The sequence below is a fragment of the Hyla sarda genome, chromosome 4 (assembly GCF_029499605.1).
Source record: "Hyla sarda isolate aHylSar1 chromosome 4, aHylSar1.hap1, whole genome shotgun sequence".
Taxonomy (NCBI): Eukaryota; Metazoa; Chordata; class Amphibia; order Anura; family Hylidae; genus Hyla; species Hyla sarda.
This window is the reverse complement of record NC_079192.1, coordinates 68,672,122-68,690,796: the sequence shown is the minus strand read 5'-3', so window position 1 is coordinate 68,690,796 and position 18,675 is coordinate 68,672,122. Positions and strand designations below refer to the sequence as shown.

General features: G+C 42.7%; 18 non-coding genes across 18 annotated transcripts; all 18 read right to left on the bottom strand.

The window, feature by feature from the left end:
* Positions 1-1,075: 1,075 nt before the first annotated feature.
* TRNAR-CCU (transfer RNA arginine (anticodon CCU)) lies at positions 1,076-1,148 on the bottom strand. Its single transcript has one exon. It is a non-coding gene; the product is annotated as a tRNA-Arg (tRNA).
* A 254-nt stretch (positions 1,149-1,402) lies between these two features.
* Positions 1,403-1,495, bottom strand: TRNAI-UAU (transfer RNA isoleucine (anticodon UAU)). The gene is given in 2 exon segments: positions 1,403-1,438; positions 1,458-1,495. It is a non-coding gene; the product is annotated as a tRNA-Ile (tRNA).
* Positions 1,496-2,818: 1,323 nt separating this feature from the next.
* On the bottom strand, positions 2,819-2,890 carry TRNAR-CCU (transfer RNA arginine (anticodon CCU)). Its single transcript has one exon. It is a non-coding gene; the product is annotated as a tRNA-Arg (tRNA).
* Positions 2,891-3,144: 254 nt separating this feature from the next.
* TRNAI-UAU (transfer RNA isoleucine (anticodon UAU)) lies at positions 3,145-3,237 on the bottom strand. The gene is given in 2 exon segments: positions 3,145-3,180; positions 3,200-3,237. It is a non-coding gene; the product is annotated as a tRNA-Ile (tRNA).
* Positions 3,238-4,309: 1,072 nt separating this feature from the next.
* TRNAR-CCU (transfer RNA arginine (anticodon CCU)) lies at positions 4,310-4,382 on the bottom strand. The gene has a single exon. It is a non-coding gene; the product is annotated as a tRNA-Arg (tRNA).
* Positions 4,383-4,636: 254 nt separating this feature from the next.
* TRNAI-UAU (transfer RNA isoleucine (anticodon UAU)) lies at positions 4,637-4,729 on the bottom strand. Its single transcript is given in 2 exon segments — positions 4,637-4,672; positions 4,692-4,729. It is a non-coding gene; the product is annotated as a tRNA-Ile (tRNA).
* Positions 4,730-6,038: 1,309 nt separating this feature from the next.
* Positions 6,039-6,111, bottom strand: TRNAR-CCU (transfer RNA arginine (anticodon CCU)). Its single transcript has one exon. It is a non-coding gene; the product is annotated as a tRNA-Arg (tRNA).
* Positions 6,112-6,365: 254 nt separating this feature from the next.
* On the bottom strand, positions 6,366-6,458 carry TRNAI-UAU (transfer RNA isoleucine (anticodon UAU)). Its single transcript is given in 2 exon segments — positions 6,366-6,401; positions 6,421-6,458. It is a non-coding gene; the product is annotated as a tRNA-Ile (tRNA).
* A 1,072-nt stretch (positions 6,459-7,530) lies between these two features.
* On the bottom strand, positions 7,531-7,603 carry TRNAR-CCU (transfer RNA arginine (anticodon CCU)). Its single transcript has one exon. It is a non-coding gene; the product is annotated as a tRNA-Arg (tRNA).
* A 254-nt stretch (positions 7,604-7,857) lies between these two features.
* TRNAI-UAU (transfer RNA isoleucine (anticodon UAU)) lies at positions 7,858-7,950 on the bottom strand. Its single transcript is given in 2 exon segments — positions 7,858-7,893; positions 7,913-7,950. It is a non-coding gene; the product is annotated as a tRNA-Ile (tRNA).
* Positions 7,951-9,023: 1,073 nt separating this feature from the next.
* Positions 9,024-9,096, bottom strand: TRNAR-CCU (transfer RNA arginine (anticodon CCU)). Its single transcript has one exon. It is a non-coding gene; the product is annotated as a tRNA-Arg (tRNA).
* Positions 9,097-10,513: 1,417 nt separating this feature from the next.
* TRNAR-CCU (transfer RNA arginine (anticodon CCU)) lies at positions 10,514-10,586 on the bottom strand. The gene has a single exon. It is a non-coding gene; the product is annotated as a tRNA-Arg (tRNA).
* A 254-nt stretch (positions 10,587-10,840) lies between these two features.
* On the bottom strand, positions 10,841-10,933 carry TRNAI-UAU (transfer RNA isoleucine (anticodon UAU)). The gene is given in 2 exon segments: positions 10,841-10,876; positions 10,896-10,933. It is a non-coding gene; the product is annotated as a tRNA-Ile (tRNA).
* Positions 10,934-12,005: 1,072 nt separating this feature from the next.
* On the bottom strand, positions 12,006-12,078 carry TRNAR-CCU (transfer RNA arginine (anticodon CCU)). Its single transcript has one exon. It is a non-coding gene; the product is annotated as a tRNA-Arg (tRNA).
* A 254-nt stretch (positions 12,079-12,332) lies between these two features.
* TRNAI-UAU (transfer RNA isoleucine (anticodon UAU)) lies at positions 12,333-12,425 on the bottom strand. Its single transcript is given in 2 exon segments — positions 12,333-12,368; positions 12,388-12,425. It is a non-coding gene; the product is annotated as a tRNA-Ile (tRNA).
* A 4,351-nt stretch (positions 12,426-16,776) lies between these two features.
* Positions 16,777-16,849, bottom strand: TRNAR-CCU (transfer RNA arginine (anticodon CCU)). Its single transcript has one exon. It is a non-coding gene; the product is annotated as a tRNA-Arg (tRNA).
* A 254-nt stretch (positions 16,850-17,103) lies between these two features.
* Positions 17,104-17,196, bottom strand: TRNAI-UAU (transfer RNA isoleucine (anticodon UAU)). The gene is given in 2 exon segments: positions 17,104-17,139; positions 17,159-17,196. It is a non-coding gene; the product is annotated as a tRNA-Ile (tRNA).
* Positions 17,197-18,513: 1,317 nt separating this feature from the next.
* TRNAR-CCU (transfer RNA arginine (anticodon CCU)) lies at positions 18,514-18,586 on the bottom strand. Its single transcript has one exon. It is a non-coding gene; the product is annotated as a tRNA-Arg (tRNA).
* Positions 18,587-18,675: the final 89 nt, after the last annotated feature.

The window sequence follows — 18,675 nt, the reverse complement described above, 5'->3', positions numbered from 1 at the left end:
AGCCACCTGTGGGGAAACGTGATGATATGTTATTTTAAAAAGCGTGCTTTCTATGATCAGTATCAGATCTGGTTTTTGCGAGATCGACTTTACAAGCAACTTGGACATGAATTATTAGAGAAGACAGTGGAACACATTTAACAAAACTAAAACACACCCTTGGTTACCTTAAAGAGTGAAGAAAAGCAAGCACCCCAGATGGGACTGGAACCCACTATCCCTGGCTTAGGAGTCCACTGGGGATAGCCACCGGTGCGGAAACGTGATGATATGTTTTTTTTTAAAAAGCGTGCTTTCTATGATCAGTATCAGATCTGGCTTTTGCGAGAACGACTTTACAAGCAACTTGGACATGAATTATTAGAGAAGACAGTGGAACACATTTAACAGAACTAAAACACACCTTAAAGAGGGAAGAAAAGCAAGCACCCCAGATGGGACTGGAACCCACTATTCCTGGCTTAGGAGTCCACTGGGGATAGCCACCGGTGGGGAAACGTGATGATATGTTTTTTTTTAAAAAGCGTGCTTTCTATGATCAGTATCAGATCTGGCTTTTGCGAGATCGACTTTACAAGCAACTTGGACATGAATTATTAGAGAAGACAGTGGAACACATTTAACAGAACTAAAACACACCCTTGGTTACCTTAAAGAGGGAAGAAAAGCAAGCACCCCAGATGGGACTGGAACCCACTATTCCTGGCTTAGGAGTCCACTGGGGCTAGCCACCTGTGGGGAAACATGATGATATGTTTTTTTAAAAAGCAAAATTTCTATTGTGATTGAGTAATCAAGGATGGTCTTTTGCTGTATACCTTTAGATGCGGAAAACAATCTTAATCGTGTGCTTGCTTGCTTTTGTCAAGAGCGAGGCTTTCCTTTGTTGTCTCATTCCAACAGCAGCCAGAAGGCATTGAATGGCTACAGATGGATTGTTTCCATGATAAGCATGGTACCAGATTTTGCAAGATTGACTTCACAAGGAAGAGAATCATTAGAGAAGCCAATCAATCACATTTTATCTTGAACTAAAACTCATTGATGGATACCTGGTATAGTGAAGGAAAGCATACACCCCAGATGGGACTTGAACCCACAATCCCTGGCTTAGGAGGCCAGTGCCTTATCCATTAGGCCACTGGGGCTGGATGTATGCAGCTTGATGATAGTTAGTTTACAATCAAATATTCTCATGTTAAAAAGTTATCAAGGCCGGTCTTTTACCGTTTGTTTTCCAATCGGGAAAACAATCTTAATAACGTGCCTGCTTTCTTAGGACGAGAGCGAGAACTTCTTTTGTTGTGTCGTTTTGATAATTTGCTTACAATACATGGAAAACGGGTAAAAGACTTTGCTGCCCTACTGCAGTTTTTATATAACAATAAAGGTTAGAAAAGAATGCTCCAGGTGAGGCTCGAACTCACAACCTCGGCATTGCTCAACAGTTACTGCTATATAAGTACCACGCGCTGACCGATTGCGCCACTAGAGCTTTGCATGTGCTTCACAAGCCTGCTTTACAAGGGTGCTTTCTATGATCAGTATCAGATCTGGCTTTTGCGAGATCGACTTTACAAGCAACTTGGACATGAATTATTAGAGAAGACAGTGGAACACATTTAATGAAACTAAAACACACCCTTTGTTACCTTAAAGAGGGAAGAAAAGCAAGCACCCCAGATGGGACTGGAACCCACTATCCCTGGCTTAGGAGTCCACTGGGGCTAGCCACCTGTGGGGAAACGTGATGATATGTTATTTTAAAAAGCGTGCTTTCTATGATCAGTATCAGATCTGGTTTTTGCGAGATCGACTTTACAAGCAACTTGGACATGAATTATTAGAGAAGACAGTGGAACACATTTAACAAAACTAAAACACACCCTTGGTTACCTTAAAGAGTGAAGAAAAGCAAGCACCCCAGATGGGACTGGAACCCACTATCCCTGGCTTAGGAGTCCACTGGGGATAGCCACCGGTGGGGAAACGTGATGATATGTTTTTTTTTTTTTAAAAAGCGTGCTTTCTATGATCAGTATCAGATCTGGCTTTTGCGAGATCGACTTTACAAGCAACTTGGACATGAATTATTAGAGAAGACAGTGGAACACATTTAACAGAACTAAAACACACCCTTGGTTACCTTAAAGAGGGAAGAAAAGCAAGCACCCCAGATGGGACTGGAACCCACTATTCCTGGCTTAGGAGTCCACTGGGGATAGCCACCGGTGGGGAAACATGATGATATGTTTTTTTTTAAAAAGCGTGCTTTCTATGATCAGTATCAGATCTGGCTTTTGCGAGATCGACTTTACAAGCAACTTGGACATGAATTATTAGAGAAGACAGTGGAACACATTTAACAGAACTAAAACACACCCTTGGTTACCTTAAAGAGGGAAGAAAAGCAAGCACCCCAGATGGGACTGGAACCCACTATTCCTGGCTTAGGAGTCCACTGGGGCTAGCCACCTGTGGGGAAACATGATGATATGTTTTTTTAAAAAGCAAAATTTCTATTGTGATTGAGTAATCAAGGATGGTCTTTTGCTGTATACCTTTAGATGCGGAAAACAATCTTAATCGTGTGCTTGCTTGCTTTTGTCAAGAGCGAGGCTTTCCTTTGTTGTCTCATTCCAACAGCAGCCAGAAGGCATTGAATGGCTACAGATGGATTGTTTCCATGATAAGCATGGTACCAGATTTTGCAAGATTGACTTCACAAGGAAGAGAATCATTAGAGAAGCCAATCAATCACATTTTATCTTGAACTAAAACTCATTGATGGATACCTGGTATAGTGAAGGAAAGCATACACCCCAGATGGGACTTGAACCCACAATCCCTGGCTTAGGAGGCCAGTGCCTTACCATTAGGCCACTGGGGCTGGATGTATGCAGCTTGATGATAGTTAGTTTACAATCAAATATTCTCATGTTAAAAAGTTATCAAGGCCGGTCTTTTACCGTTTGTTTTCCAATCGGGAAAACAATCTTAATAACGTGCCTGCTTTCTTAGGACGAGAGCGAGAACTTCTTTTGTTGTGTCGTTTTGATAATTTGCTTACAATACATGGAAAACAGGTAAAAGACTTTGCTGCCCTACTGCAGTTTTTATATAACAATAAAGGTTAGAAAAGAATGCTCCAGGTGAGGCTCGAACTCACAACCTCGGCATTGCTCAACAGTTACTGCTATATAAGTACCACGCGCTGACCGATTGCGCCACTAGAGCTTTGCATGTGCTTCACAAGCCTGCTTTACAAGGGTGCTTTCTATGATCAGTATCAGATCTGGCTTTTGCGAGATCGACTTTACAAGCAACTTGGACATGAATTATTAGAGAAGACAGTGGAACACATTTAATGAAACTAAAACACACCCTTTGTTACCTTAAAGAGGGAAGAAAAGCAAGCACCCCAGATGGGACTGGAACCCACTATCCCTGGCTTAGGAGTCCACTAGGGCTAGCCACCTGTGGGGAAACGTGATGATATGTTATTTTAAAAAGCGTGCTTTCTATGATCAGTATCAGATCTGGTTTTTGCGAGATCGACTTTACAAGCAACTTGGACATGAATTATTAGAGAAAACAGTGGAACACATTTAACGAAACTAAAACACACCCTTGGTTACCTTAAAGAGGGAAGAAAAGCAAGCATCCCAGATGGGACTGGAACCCACTATCTCTGGCTTAGGAGTCCACTGGGGCTAGCCACCTGTGGGGAAACGTGATGATATGTTTTTTTTAAAAAGCATGCTTTCTGTGATCAGTATCAGATCTGGCTTTTGCGAGATCGACTTTACAAGCAACTTGGACATGAATTATTAGAGAAGACAGTGGAACACATTTAACAGAACTAAAACACACCCTTGGTTACCTTAAAGAGGGAAGAAAAGCAAGCACCCCAGATGGGACTGGAACCCACTATCCCTGGCTTAGGAGTCCACTGGGGCTAGCCACCTGTGGGGAAACATGATGATATGTTTTTTTAAAAAGCAAAATTTCTATTGTGATTGAGTAATCAAGGATGGTCTTTTGCTGTTTACCTTTAGATGCGGAAAACAATCTTAATCGTGTGCTTGCTTGCTTTCGTCAAGAGCGAGGCTTTCCTTTGTTGTCTCATTCCAAAAGCAGCCAGAAGGCATTGAATGGCTACAGATGGATTGTTTCCATGATAAGCATGGTACCAGATTTTGCAAGATTGAATTCACAAGGAAGAGAATCATTAGAGAAGCCAATCAATCACATTTTATCTTGAACTAAAACTCATTGATGGATACCTGGTATAGAGAAGGAAAGCATACACCCCAGATGGGACTCGAACCCACAATCCCTGGCTTAGGAGGCCAGTGCCTTATCCATTAGGCCACTGGGGCTGGATGTTTGCAGTATGATGATAGTTAGTTTACAATCAAATATTCTCATGTTAAAAAGTTATCAAGGCTGGTCTTTTAGCGTTTGTTTTCCAATCGGGAAAACAATCTTAATAACGTGCCTGCTTTCTTAGGACGAGAGCGAGAACTTCTTTTGTTGTGTCGTTTTGATAATTTGCTTGCAATACATGGAAAACGGGTAAAAGACTTTGCTGCCCTACTGCAGTTTTTATATAACAATAAAGGTTAGAAAAGAATGCTCCAGGTGAGGCTCGAACTCACAACCTCGGCATTGCTCAACAGTTACTGCTTTATAAGTACCGCGCGCTGACCGATTGCGCCACTGGAGCTTTGCATGTGCTTCACAAGCCTGCTTTACAAGGGTGCTTTCTATGATCAGTATCAGTTCTGGCTTTTGCGAGATCGACTTTACAAGCAACTTGGACATGAATTATTAGAGAAGACAGTGGAACACATTTAATGAAACTAAAACACACCCTTTGTTACCTTAAAGAGGGAAGAAAAGCAAGCACCCCAGATGGGACTGGAACCCACTATCCCTGGCTTAGGAGTCCACTGGGGCTAGCCACCTGTGGGGAAACGTGATGATATGTTATTTTAAAAAGCGTGCTTTCTATGATCAGTATCAGATCTGGTTTTTGCGAGATCGACTTTACAAGCAACTTGGACATGAATTATTAGAGAAGACAGTGGAACACATTTAACAAAACTAAAACACACCCTTGGTTACCTTAAAGAGTGAAGAAAAGCAAGCACCCCAGATGGGACTGGAACCCACTATCCCTGGCTTAGGAGTCCACTGGGGATAGCCACCGGTGGGGAAACGTGATGATATGTTTTTTTTTAAAAAGCGTGCTTTCTATGATCAGTATCAGATCTGGCTTTTGCGAGAACGACTTTACAAGCAACTTGGACATGAATTATTAGAGAAGACAGTGGAACACATTTAACAGAACTAAAACACACCTTAAAGAGGGAAGAAAAGCAAGCACCCCAGATGGGACTGGAACCCACTATTCCTGGCTTAGGAGTCCACTGGGGATAGCCACCGGTGGGGAAACGTGATGATATGTTTTTTTTTAAAAAGCGTGCTTTCTATGATCAGTATCAGATCTGGCTTTTGCGAGATCGACTTTACAAGCAACTTGGACATGAATTATTAGAGAAGACAGTGGAACACATTTAACAGAACTAAAACACACCCTTGGTTACCTTAAAGAGGGAAGAAAAGCAAGCACCCCAGATGGGACTGGAACCCACTATTCCTGGCTTAGGAGTCCACTGGGGCTAGCCACCTGTGGGGAAACATGATGATATGTTTTTTTAAAAAGCAAAATTTCTATTGTGATTGAGTAATCAAGGATGGTCTTTTGCTGTATACCTTTAGATGCGGAAAACAATCTTAATCGTGTGCTTGCTTGCTTTTGTCAAGAGCGAGGCTTTCCTTTGTTGTCTCATTCCAACAGCAGCCAGAAGGCATTGAATGGCTACAGATGGATTGTTTCCATGATAAGCATGGTACCAGATTTTGCAAGATTGACTTCACAAGGAAGAGAATCATTAGAGAAGCCAATCAATCACATTTTATCTTGAACTAAAACTCATTGATGGATACCTGGTATAGTGAAGGAAAGCATACACCCCAGATGGGACTTGAACCCACAATCCCTGGCTTAGGAGGCCAGTGCCTTATCCATTAGGCCACTGGGGCTGGATGTATGCAGCTTGATGATAGTTAGTTTACAATCAAATATTCTCATGTTAAAAAGTTATCAAGGCCGGTCTTTTACCGTTTGTTTTCCAATCGGGAAAACAATCTTAATAACGTGCCTGCTTTCTTAGGACGAGAGCGAGAACTTCTTTTGTTGTGTCGTTTTGATAATTTGCTTTCAATACATGGAAAACAGGTAAAAGACTTTGCTGCCCTACTGCAGTTTTTATATAACAATAAAGGTTAGAAAAGAATGCTCCAGGTGAGGCTCGAACTCACAACCTCGGCATTGCTCAACAGTTACTGCTATATAAGTACCACGCGCTGACCGATTGCGCCACTAGAGCTTTGCATGTGCTTCACAAGCCTGCTTTACAAGGGTGCTTTCTATGATCAGTATCAGATCTGGCTTTTGCGAGATCGACTTTACAAGCAACTTGGACATGAATTATTAGAGAAGACAGTGGAACACATTTAATGAAACTAAAACACACCCTTTGTTACCTTAAAGAGGGAAGAAAAGCAAGCACCCCAGATGGGACTGGAACCCACTATCCCTGGCTTAGGAGTCCACTAGGGCTAGCCACCTGTGGGGAAACGTGATGATATGTTATTTTAAAAAGCGTGCTTTCTATGATCAGTATCAGATCTGGTTTTTGCGAGATCGACTTTACAAGCAACTTGGACATGAATTATTAGAGAAGACAGTGGAACACATTTAACGAAACTAAAACACACCCTTGGTTACCTTAAAGAGGGAAGAAAAGCAAGCATCCCAGATGGGACTGGAACCCACTATCTCTGGCTTAGGAGTCCACTGGGGCTAGCCACCTGTGGGGAAACGTGATGATATGTTTTTTTTAAAAAGCATGCTTTCTGTGATCAGTATCAGATCTGGCTTTTGCGAGATCGACTTTACAAGCAACTTGGACATGAATTATTAGAGAAGACAGTGGAACACATTTAACAGAACTAAAACACACCCTTGGTTACCTTAAAGAGGGAAGAAAAGCAAGCACCCCAGATGGGACTGGAACCCACTATCCCTGGCTTAGGAGTCCACTGGGGCTAGCCACCTGTGGGGAAACATGATGATATGTTTTTTTAAAAAGCAAAATTTCTATTGTGATTGAGTAATCAAGGATGGTCTTTTGCTGTTTACCTTTAGATGCGGAAAACAATCTTAATCGTGTGCTTGCTTGCTTTCGTCAAGAGTGAGGCTTTCCTTTGTTGTCTCATTCCAACAGCAGCCAGAAGGCATTGAATGGCTACAGATGGATTGTTTCCATGATAAGCATGGTACCAGATTTTGCAAGATTGAATTCACAAGGAAGAGAATCATTAGAGAAGCCAATCAATCACATTTTATCTTGAACTAAAACTCATTGATGGATACCTGGTATAGAGAAGGAAAGCATACACCCCAGATTGGACTCGAACCCACAATCCCTGGCTTAGGAGGCCAGTGCCTTATCCATTAGGCCACTGGGGCTGGATGTTTGCAGTATGATGATAGTTAGTTTACAATCAAATATTCTCATGTTAAAAAGTTATCAAGGCTGGTCTTTTAGCGTTTGTTTTCCAATCGGGAAAACAATCTTAATAACGTGCCTGCTTTCTTAGGACGAGAGCGAGAACTTCTTTTGTTGTGTCGTTTTGATAATTTGCTTGCAATACATGGAAAACGGGTAAAAGACTTTGCTGCCCTACTGCAGTTTTTATATAACAATAAAGGTTAGAAAAGAATGCTCCAGGTGAGGCTCGAACTCACAACCTCGGCATTGCTCAACAGTTACTGCTTTATAAGTACCGCGCGCTGACCGATTGCGCCACTGGAGCTTTGCATGTGCTTCACAAGCCTGCTTTACAAGGGTGCTTTCTATGATCAGTATCAGATCTGGCTTTTGTGAGATCGACTTTACAAGCAACTTGGACATGAATTATTAGAGAAGACAGTGGAACACATTTAATGAAACTAAAACACACCCTTTGTTACCTTAAAGAGGGAAGAAAAGCAAGCACCCCAGATGGGACTGGAACCCACTATCCCTGGCTTAGGAGTCCACTGGGGCTAGCCACCTGTGGGGAAACGTGATGATATGTTATTTTAAAAAGCGTGCTTTCTATGATCAGTATCAGATCTGGTTTTTGCGAGATCGACTTTACAAGCAACTTGGACATGAATTATTAGAGAAGACAGTGGAACACATTTAACAAAACTAAAACACACCCTTGGTTACCTTAAAGAGTGAAGAAAAGCAAGCACCCCAGATGGGACTGGAACCCACTATCCCTGGCTTAGGAGTCCACTGGGGATAGCCACCGGTGGGGAAACGTGATGATATGTTTTTTTTTAAAAAGCGTGCTTTCTATGATCAGTATCAGATCTGGCTTTTGCGAGATCGACTTTACAAGCAACTTGGACATGAATTATTAGAGAAGACAGTGGAACACATTTAACAGAACTAAAACACACCCTTGGTTACCTTAAAGAGGGAAGAAAAGCAAGCACCCCAGATGGGACTGGAACCCACTATTCCTGGCTTAGGAGTCCACTGGGGCTAGCCACCTGTGGGGAAACATGATGATATGTTTTTTAAAAAAGCAAAATTTCTATTGTGATTGAGTAATCAAGGATGGTCTTTTGCTGTATACCTTTAGATGCGGAAAACAATCTTAATCGTGTGCTTGCTTGCTTTTGTCAAGAGCGAGGCTTTCCTTTGTTGTCTCATTCCAACAGCAGCCAGAAGGCATTGAATGGCTACAGATGGATTGTTTCCATGATAAGCATGGTACCAGATTTTGCAAGATTGAATTCACAAGGAAGAGAATCATTAGAGAAGCCAATCAATCACATTTTATCTTGAACTAAAACTCATTGATGGATACCTGGTATAGAGAAGGAAAGCATACACCCCAGATGGGACTCGAACCCACAATCCCTGGCTTAGGAGGCCAGTGCCTTATCCATTAGGCCACTGGGGCTGGATGTTTGCAGTATGATGATAGTTAGTTTACAATCAAATATTCTCATGTTAAAAAGTTATCAAGGCTGGTCTTTTAGCGTTTGTTTTCCAATCGGGAAAACAATCTTAATATCGTGCCTGCTTTCTTAGGACGAGAGCGAGAACTTCTTTTGTTGTGTCGTTTTGATAATTTGCTTGCAATACATGGAAAACGGGTAAAAGACTTTGCTGCCCTACTGCAATTTTTATATAACAATAAAGGTTAGAAAAGAATGCTCCAGGTGAGGCTCGAACTCACAACCTCGGCATTGCTCAACAGTTACTGCTTTATAAGTACTGCGCGCTGCAATTGCGCCACTGGAGCTTTGCATGTGCTTCACAAGCCTGCTTTACAAGGGTGCTTTCTATGATCAGTATCAGATCTGGCTTTTGCGAGATCGACTTTACAAGCAACTTGGACATGAATTATTAGAGAAGACAGTGGAACACATTTAACAGAACTAAAACACACCCTTGGTTACCTTAAAGAGGGAAGAAAAGCAAGCACCCCAGATGGGACTGGAACCCACTATTCCTGGCTTAGGAGTCCACTGGGGCTAGCCACCTGTGGGGAAACATGATGATATGTTATTTTAAAAAGCGTGCTTTCTATGATCAGTATCAGATCTGGTTTTTGCGAGATCGACTTTACAAGCAACTTGGACATGAATTATTAGAGAAGACAGTGGAACACATTTAACGAAACTAAAACACACCCTTGGTTACCTTAAAGAGGGAAGAAAAGCAAGCATCCCAGATGGGACTGGAACCCACTATCTCTGGCTTAGGAGTCCACTGGGGCTAGCCACCTGTGGGGAAACGTGATGATATGTTTTTTTTAAAAAGCATGCTTTCTGTGATCAGTATCAGATCTGGCTTTTGCGAGATCGACTTTACAAGCAACTTGGACATGAATTATTAGAGAAGACAGTGGAACACATTTAACAGAACTAAAACACACCCTTGGTTACCTTAAAGAGGGAAGAAAAGCAAGCACCCCAGATGGGACTGGAACCCACTATCCCTGGCTTAGGAGTCCACTGGGGCTAGCCACCTGTGGGGAAACATGATGATATGTTTTTTTAAAAAGCAAAATTTCTATTGTGATTGAGTAATCAAGGATGGTCTTTTGCTGTTTACCTTTAGATGCGGAAAACAATCTTAATCGTGTGCTTGCTTGCTTTCGTCAAGAGCGAGGCTTTCCTTTGTTGTCTCATTCCAACAGCAGCCAGAAGGCATTGAATGGCTACAGATGGATTGTTTCCATGATAAGCATGGTACCAGATTTTGCAAGATTGAATTCACAAGGAAGAGAATCATTAGAGAAGCCAATCAATCACATTTTATCTTGAACTAAAACTCATTGATGGATACCTGGTATAGAGAAGGAAAGCATACACCCCAGATGGGACTCGAACCCACAATCCCTGGCTTAGGAGGCCAGTGCCTTATCCATTAGGCCACTGGGGCTGGATGTTTGCAGTATGATGATAGTTAGTTTACAATCAAATATTCTCATGTTAAAAAGTTATCAAGGCTGGTCTTTTAGCGTTTGTTTTCCAATCGGGAAAACAATCTTAATAACGTGCCTGCTTTCTTAGGACGAGAGCGAGAACTTCTTTTGTTGTGTCGTTTTGATAATTTGCTTTCAATACATGGAAAACAGGTAAAAGACTTTGCTGCCCTATTGCAGTTTTTATATAACAATAAAGGTTAGAAAAGAATGCTCCAGGTGAGGCTCGAACTCACAACCTCGGCATTGCTCAACAGTTACTGCTATATAAGTACCACGCGCTGACCGATTGCGCCACTAGAGCTTTGCATGTGCTTCACAAGCCTGCTTTACAAGGGTGCTTTCTATGATCAGTATCAGATCTGGCTTTTGCGAGATCGACTTTACAAGCAACTTGGACATGAATTATTAGAGAAGACAGTGGAACACATTTAATGAAACTAAAACACACCCTTTGTTACCTTAAAGAGGGAAGAAAAGCAAGCACCCCAGATGGGACTGGAACCCACTATCCCTGGCTTAGGAGTCCACTAGGGCTAGCCACCTGTGGGGAAACGTGATGATATGTTATTTTAAAAAGCGTGCTTTCTATGATCAGTATCAGATCTGGTTTTTGCGAGATCGACTTTACAAGCAACTTGGACATGAATTATTAGAGAAGACAGTGGAACACATTTAACGAAACTAAAACACACCCTTGGTTACCTTAAAGAGGGAAGAAAAGCAAGCATCCCAGATGGGACTGGAACCCACTATCTCTGGCTTAGGAGTCCACTGGGGCTAGCCACCTGTGGGGAAACGTGATGATATGTTTTTTTTAAAAAGCATGCTTTCTGTGATCAGTATCAGATCTGGCTTTTGCGAGATCGACTTTACAAGCAACTTGGACATGAATTATTAGAGAAGACAGTGGAACACATTTAACAGAACTAAAACACACCCTTGGTTACCTTAAAGAGGGAAGAAAAGCAAGCACCCCAGATGGGACTGGAACCCACTATCCCTGGCTTAGGAGTCCACTGGGGCTAGCCACCTGTGGGGAAACATGATGATATGTTTTTTTAAAAAGCAAAATTTCTATTGTGATTGAGTAATCAAGGATGGTCTTTTGCTGTTTACCTTTAGATGCGGAAAACAATCTTAATCGTGTGCTTGCTTGCTTTCGTCAAGAGCGAGGCTTTCCTTTGTTGTCTCATTCCAACAGCAGCCAGAAGGCATTGAATGGCTACAGATGGATTGTTTCCATGATAAGCATGGTACCAGATTTTGCAAGATTGAATTCACAAGGAAGAGAATCATTAGAGAAGCCAATCAATCACATTTTATCTTGAACTAAAACTCATTGATGGATACCTGGTATAGAGAAGGAAAGCATACACCCCAGATGGGACTCGAACCCACAATCCCTGGCTTAGGAGGCCAGTGCCTTATCCATTAGGCCACTGGGGCTGGATGTTTGCAGTATGATGATAGTTAGTTTACAATCAAATATTCTCATGTTAAAAAGTTATCAAGGCTGGTCTTTTAGCGTTTGTTTTCCAATCGGGAAAACAATCTTAATAACGTGCCTGCTTTCTTAGGACGAGAGCGAGAACTTCTTTTGTTGTGTCGTTTTGATAATTTGCTTGCAATACATGGAAAACGGGTAAAAGACTTTGCTGCCCTACTGCAGTTTTTATATAACAATAAAGGTTAGAAAAGAATGCTCCAGGTGAGGCTCGAACTCACAACCTCGGCATTGCTCAACAGTTACTGCTTTATAAGTACCGCGCGCTGACCGATTGCGCCACTGGAGCTTTGCACGTGCTTCACAAGCCTGCTTTACAAGCCTGCTTTACAAGGGTGCTTTCTATGATCAGTATCAGATCTGGCTTTTGCGAGATCGACTTTACAAGCAACTTGGGCATGAATTATTAGAGAAGACAGTGGAACACATTTAATGAAACTAAAACACACCCTTTGTTACCTTAAAGAGGGAAGAAAAGCAAGCACCCCAGATGGGACTGGAACCCACTATCCCTGGCTTAGGAGTCCACTGGGGCTAGCCACCTGTGGGGAAACGTGATGATATGTTATTTTAAAAAGCGTGCTTTCTATGATCAGTATCAGATCTGGTTTTTGCGAGATCGACTTTACAAGCAACTTGGACATGAATTATTAGAGAAGACAGTGGAACACATTTAACAAAACTAAAACACACCCTTGGTTACCTTAACCCCTTCCCGACCTATGACATACCTGTACGTCATGGGTGGCAAGGTGTTCCCGACCCATGACATACAGGTACGTCATGGATATTACTGCCGCTACTCGCGGCACCCCGCAGCGCCCGGAAAGATGGTGGCTATCACTGATAGCCAGCCATCTTACCGTGCGACCACGGGGGGTTTCGTCCCCCACCCCCCCCCCAGCGATCGCTGCTATCAGCTGGTCAAATCTGACTAGCTGATAGCAGCGTTTCGCTATGAAAATACTTAGCAGCGCGGTGTGTGAGTTCCGATCACGGGGATCGGGACACACACCGCTCTGCTTAGTGCCCCTGACCCGTCCCCCGGCGTCACTTACCCGTCGGAGCGGTGTCCCGAGCGGTCCCGGCGTCCTCCGTGCGGTCCCGACGTCCTCCATGCGGTCCTAGCTGCGCTGCGTCTCGGAGGTGAGTTTCCGGCAGCAGTGCAGCATCTTCATTGGCAGCAGTGAGATCGCCGTAAAGCGATCTCACTGCTGCCTCTGAGAGTTTCAAAACTGCAACTCCCAGCATGCCCAGACAGCCTTTGGCTTTCTGGGCATGCTGGGAGTTGTAGTTTTGTAACATCTGGAGGTCCACAGTTTGGAGACCACTGTATAATGGTCTCCAATCTGTGCTCTTCCAGATGTTGCAAAACTACAAATCTCAGCATGCTCAGTCTGTCCAGGCATGCTGGGAGTTGTAGTTCTCTAACATCTGGAAGAGCACAGATTGGAGACCATTATACAGTGGTCTCCAAACTGTGGACCTCCAGATGTTGCAAAACTACAACTCCCAGCATGCCCAGACTGCCCAGGCATGCTGGAAGTTGTAGTTCAGCAACATCTGATCCTTCAGATATTGCCGAACTACAACTTCCAGCATGCCTTGGCAGTCTGGGCATGCTGGGAGTTGTAGTTTTGCAACATCTGGAGGCACACTAGTTGGGAAACATTGTCCGTTTCCTACCTCAGTGCCTCCAGCTGTTGCAATTGTTGCAAAACTATAACTCCCAGCATGCACTGACAGACCATGCATGCTGGGAGTTGTAGTTTTGCAACAGCTGGAGGCACACTGGTTTGGAAACACTAAGTTTGGTTGCAAAACACTTGAAAGTTTATTACTTAACTTAGTGTTTCCAAACCAGTGTTCCTCCAGCTGTTGCAAAACTACAACTCCCAGCATGCACGGACAGCCAAAGGGCATGCTCGGAGTTTGCAACAGCTGGATGTTTGCCCCCTCCCCCCAATGTGAATGTACAGGGTACACTCACATGGGCGGAGGTTTACAGTGAGTGCTGCAAGTTTGAGATGGCGCAAATTTTGCGCTGCAGCTCAAACTTCCAGCGGCAAACTTGCTGTGAACCTCTGCCCATGTGACTGTACCCTAAAAACACTACACTACACTGACACTAACCTAAAATAAAAAGTAAAAAACACTACATATACACATACCCCTACACAGCCCCCCTCCCCCCAAAAAATGAAAAACGTCTGGTACGCTACTGTTTCCAAAACGGAGCCTCCAGCTTTTGCAAAATAATAACTCCCAGTATTGCCGGACAGCCATTGACTGTCCAGGCATGCTGGGAGTTTTGCAACAGCTGGAGGCACCCTGTTTGGGAATCACTGGCATAGAATACCCCTATGTCCACCCCTATGCAAATCCCTAATTCAGGCCTCAAATGCGCATGGCGCTCTCTCACTTTGGAGCCCTGTCGTATTTCAGGGCAACAGTTTTGGGACACATATGGGGTATCGCCGTACTCGGGAGAAATTGCCTTACAAATTTTGGGGGGCTTTTTCTTCTTTAACCCCTTATGAAAAGGTGAAGTTGGGGTCTACACCAGCATGTTAGTGTAAAAAAATAAATTTTTTACACTGACATGCTGGTGTTGCCCTATACTTTTCATTTTCACAAGAGGTAAAAGGGAAAAAAGACCCTCAAAATTTGTAACGCAATTTCTCCTGAGTACGGAGATACCCCATATGTGGGTGCAAAGTGCTCTGAGGGCGCACAACAAGGCCCAGAAGGGAGAGTGCACCATGTACATTTGAGGCGATTTGCACAGGGGTGGCTGATTGTTACAGCAGTTCTGACAAACGCAAAACAATAAATATCCATATGTGACCCCATTTTGGAAACTACACCCCTCACGGAATGTAATAAGGGGTGCAGTGAGCATTTACACCCCACTGGTGTATGACAGATTTTTGGAACAGTGGTCTGTGAAAATGAAAAATAAAATTTTTGATTTGCACAGTCCACCGTTTCAAATATCTGTCAAACGCCAGTGGGGTGTAAATGCTCACTGCACCCCTTATTACATTCCATGAGGGGTATAGTTTCCAAAATGGGGTCACATGTGGGGGGGTCCACTGTTCTGGCACCATAAGGGCTTCCTAAATGGGACATGCCCCCCAAAAACCCTTTCAGAAAAACTCACTCTCCAAAATCCCCTTGTCGCTCCTTCCCTTCTGAGCCCTCTACTGCGCCCGCCGAACACTTTACATACGCATATGAGGTATTTCCTTACTCGAGAGAAATTGGGTTACAAATTTTAGGGTGATTTCTCTCCTTTTACCCCTTGTAAAAATTAAAAAATTGGGTCTACAAGAAAATGCGAGTGTAAAAAATGAAGATTTAGAATTTTCTCCTTCACTTTGCTGCTATTCCTGTGAAACACCTAAAGGGTTAAAACACTTACTGAATGTCATTTTGAATACTTTGGGGGGTGCAGTTTTTATAATGGGGTCATTTATGGGGTATTTCTAATATGAAGATCCTTAAAATCCACTTCCAACCTGAACTGGGCCCTGAAAAATTAAGATTTTGAAAATCTTGAGAAAAATTGGAAAATTGCTGCGGAACTTTGAAGCCCTCTGATGTCTTTCAAAAGTGAAAACTTGTCAACTTTATGATGCAAACACAAAGTAGACATATTGTATATGTGAATCAATATGTAATTTATTTGGAATATCCATTTTCCTTTCAAGCAGAGACTTTCAAAGTTAGAAAAATGCTAAATTTTCAAAATTTTCATGAAATTTTTAGATTTTTTACCAAGAAAGGATACAAATATCAGTGAAATTTTACCAATAAAATAAAGTAGAATATGTCACGAAAAAACAATCTCGGAATCAGAATGATAAGTAAAAGCATCCCAGAGTTATTAATGTTTAAAGTTACAGTGGTCAGATTTTCAAAAAATGCCCAGGTCATGAAGGTGAAAATGGGCTGGGTCATGAAGGGGTTAAAGAATGAAGAAAAGCAAGCACCCCAGATGGGACTGGAACCCACTATCCCTGGCTTAGGAGTCCACTGGGGCTAGCCACCTGTGGGGAAACGTGATGATATGTTTTTTTTAAAAAGCGTGCTTTCTGTGATCAGTATCAGATCTGGCTTTTGCGAGATCGACTTTACAAGCAACTTGGACATGAATTATCAGAGAAGACAGTGGAACACATTTAACAGAACTAAAACACACCCTTGGTTACCTTAAAGAGGGAAGAAAAGCAAGCACCCCAGATGGGACTGGAACCCACTATCCCTGGCTTAGGAGTCCACTGGGGCTAGCCACCTGTGGGGAAACATGATGATATGTTTTTTTAAAAAGCAAAATTTCTATTGTGATTGAGTAATCAAGGATGGTCTTTTGCTGTTTACCTTTAGATGCGGAAAACAATCTTAATCGTGTGCTTGCTTGCTTTCGTCAAGAGCGAGGCTTTCCTTTGTTGTCTCATTCCAACAGCAGCCAGAAGGCATTGAATGGCTACAGATGGATTGTTTCCATGATAAGCATGGTACCAGATTTTGCAAGATTGAATTCACAAGGAAGAGAATCATTAGAGAAGCCAATCAATCACATTTTATCTTGAACTAAAACTCATTGATGGATACCTGGTATAGAGAAGGAAAGCATACACCCCAGATGGGACTCGAACCCACAATCCCTGGCTTAGGAGGCCAGTGCCTTATCCATTAGGCCACTGGGGCTGGATGTTTGCAGTATGATGATAGTTAGTTTACAATCAAATATTCTCATGTTAAAAAGTTATCAAGGCTGGTCTTTTAGCGTTTGTTTTCCAATCGGGAAAACAATCTTAATAACGTGCCTGCTTTCTTAGGACGAGAGCGAGAACTTCTTTTGTTGTGTCGTTTTGATAATTTGCTTGCAATACATGGAAAACGGGTAAAAGACTTTGCTGCCCTTCTGCAGTTTTTATATAACAATAAAGGTTAGAAAAGAATGCTCCAGGTGAGGCTCGAATTCACAACCTCGGCATTGCTCAACAGTTACTGCTTTATAAGTACCGCGCGCTGCCCGATTGCGCCACTGGAGCTTTGCATGTGCTTCACAAGCCTGCTTTACAAGGGTGCTTTCTATGATCAGTATCAGATCTGGCTTTTGCGAGATCGACTTTACAAGCAACTTGGACATGAATTATTAGAGAAGACAGTGGAACACATTTAATGAAACTAAAACACACCCTTTGTTACCTTAAAGAGGGAAGAAAAGCAAGCACCCCAGATGGGACTGGAACCCACTATCCCTGGCTTAGGAGTCCACTAGGGCTAGCCACCTGTGGGGAAACGTGATGATATGTTATTTTAAAAAGCGTGCTTTCTATGATCAGTATCAGATCTGGTTTTTGCGAGATCGACTTTACAAGCAACTTGGACATGAATTATTAGAGAAGACAGTGGAACACATTTAATGAAACTAAAACACACCCTTTGTTACCTTAAAGAGGGAAGAAAAGCAAGCACCCCAGATGGGACTGGAACCCACTATCCCTGGCTTAGGAGTCCACTGGGGCTAGCCACCAGTGGGGAAACGTGATGATATGTTATTTTAAAAAGCGTGCTTTCTATGATCAGTATCAGATCTGGTTTTTGCGAGATCGACTTTACAAGCAACTTGGACATGAATTATTAGAGAAGACAGTGGAACACATTTAACAAAACTAAAACACACCCTTGGTTACCTTAAAGAGTGAAGAAAAGCAAGCACCCCAGATGGGACTGGAAACCAATATCCCTGGCTTAGGAGTCCACTGGGGATAGCCACCGGTGGGGAAACGTGATGATATGTTTTTTTTTAAAAAGCGTGCTTTCTATGATCAGTATCAGATCTGGCTTTTGTGAGATCGACTTTACAAGCAACTTGGACATGAATTATTAGAGAAGACAGTGGAACACATTTAACAGAACTAAAACACACCCTTGGTTACCTTAAAGAGGGAAGAAAAGCAAGCACCCCAGATGGGACTGGAACCCACTATCCCTGGCTTAGGAGTCCACTGGGGCTAGCCACCTGTGGGGAAACATGATGATATGTTTTTTTAAAAAGCAAAATTTCTATTGTGATTGAGTAATCAAGGATGGTCTTTTGCTGTTTACCTTTAGATGCGGGAAACAATCTTAATCGTGTGCTTGCTTGCTTTCGTCAAGAGCGAGGCTTTCCTTTGTTGTCTCATTCCAACAGCAGCCAGAAGGCATTGAATGGCTACAGATGGATTGTTTCCATGATAAGCATGGTACCAGATTTTGCAAGATTGAATTCACAAGGAAGAGAATCATTAGAGAAGCCAATCAATCACATTTTATCTTGAACTAAAACTCATTGATGGATACCTGGTATAGAGAAGGAAAGCATACACCCCAGATGGGACTCAAACCCACAATCCCTGGCTTAGGAGGCCAGTGCCTTATCCATTAGGCCACTGGGGCTGGATGTATGCAGCTTGATGATAGTTAGTTTACAATCAAATATTCTCATGTTAAAAAGTTATCAAGGCCGGTCTTTTACCATTTGTTTT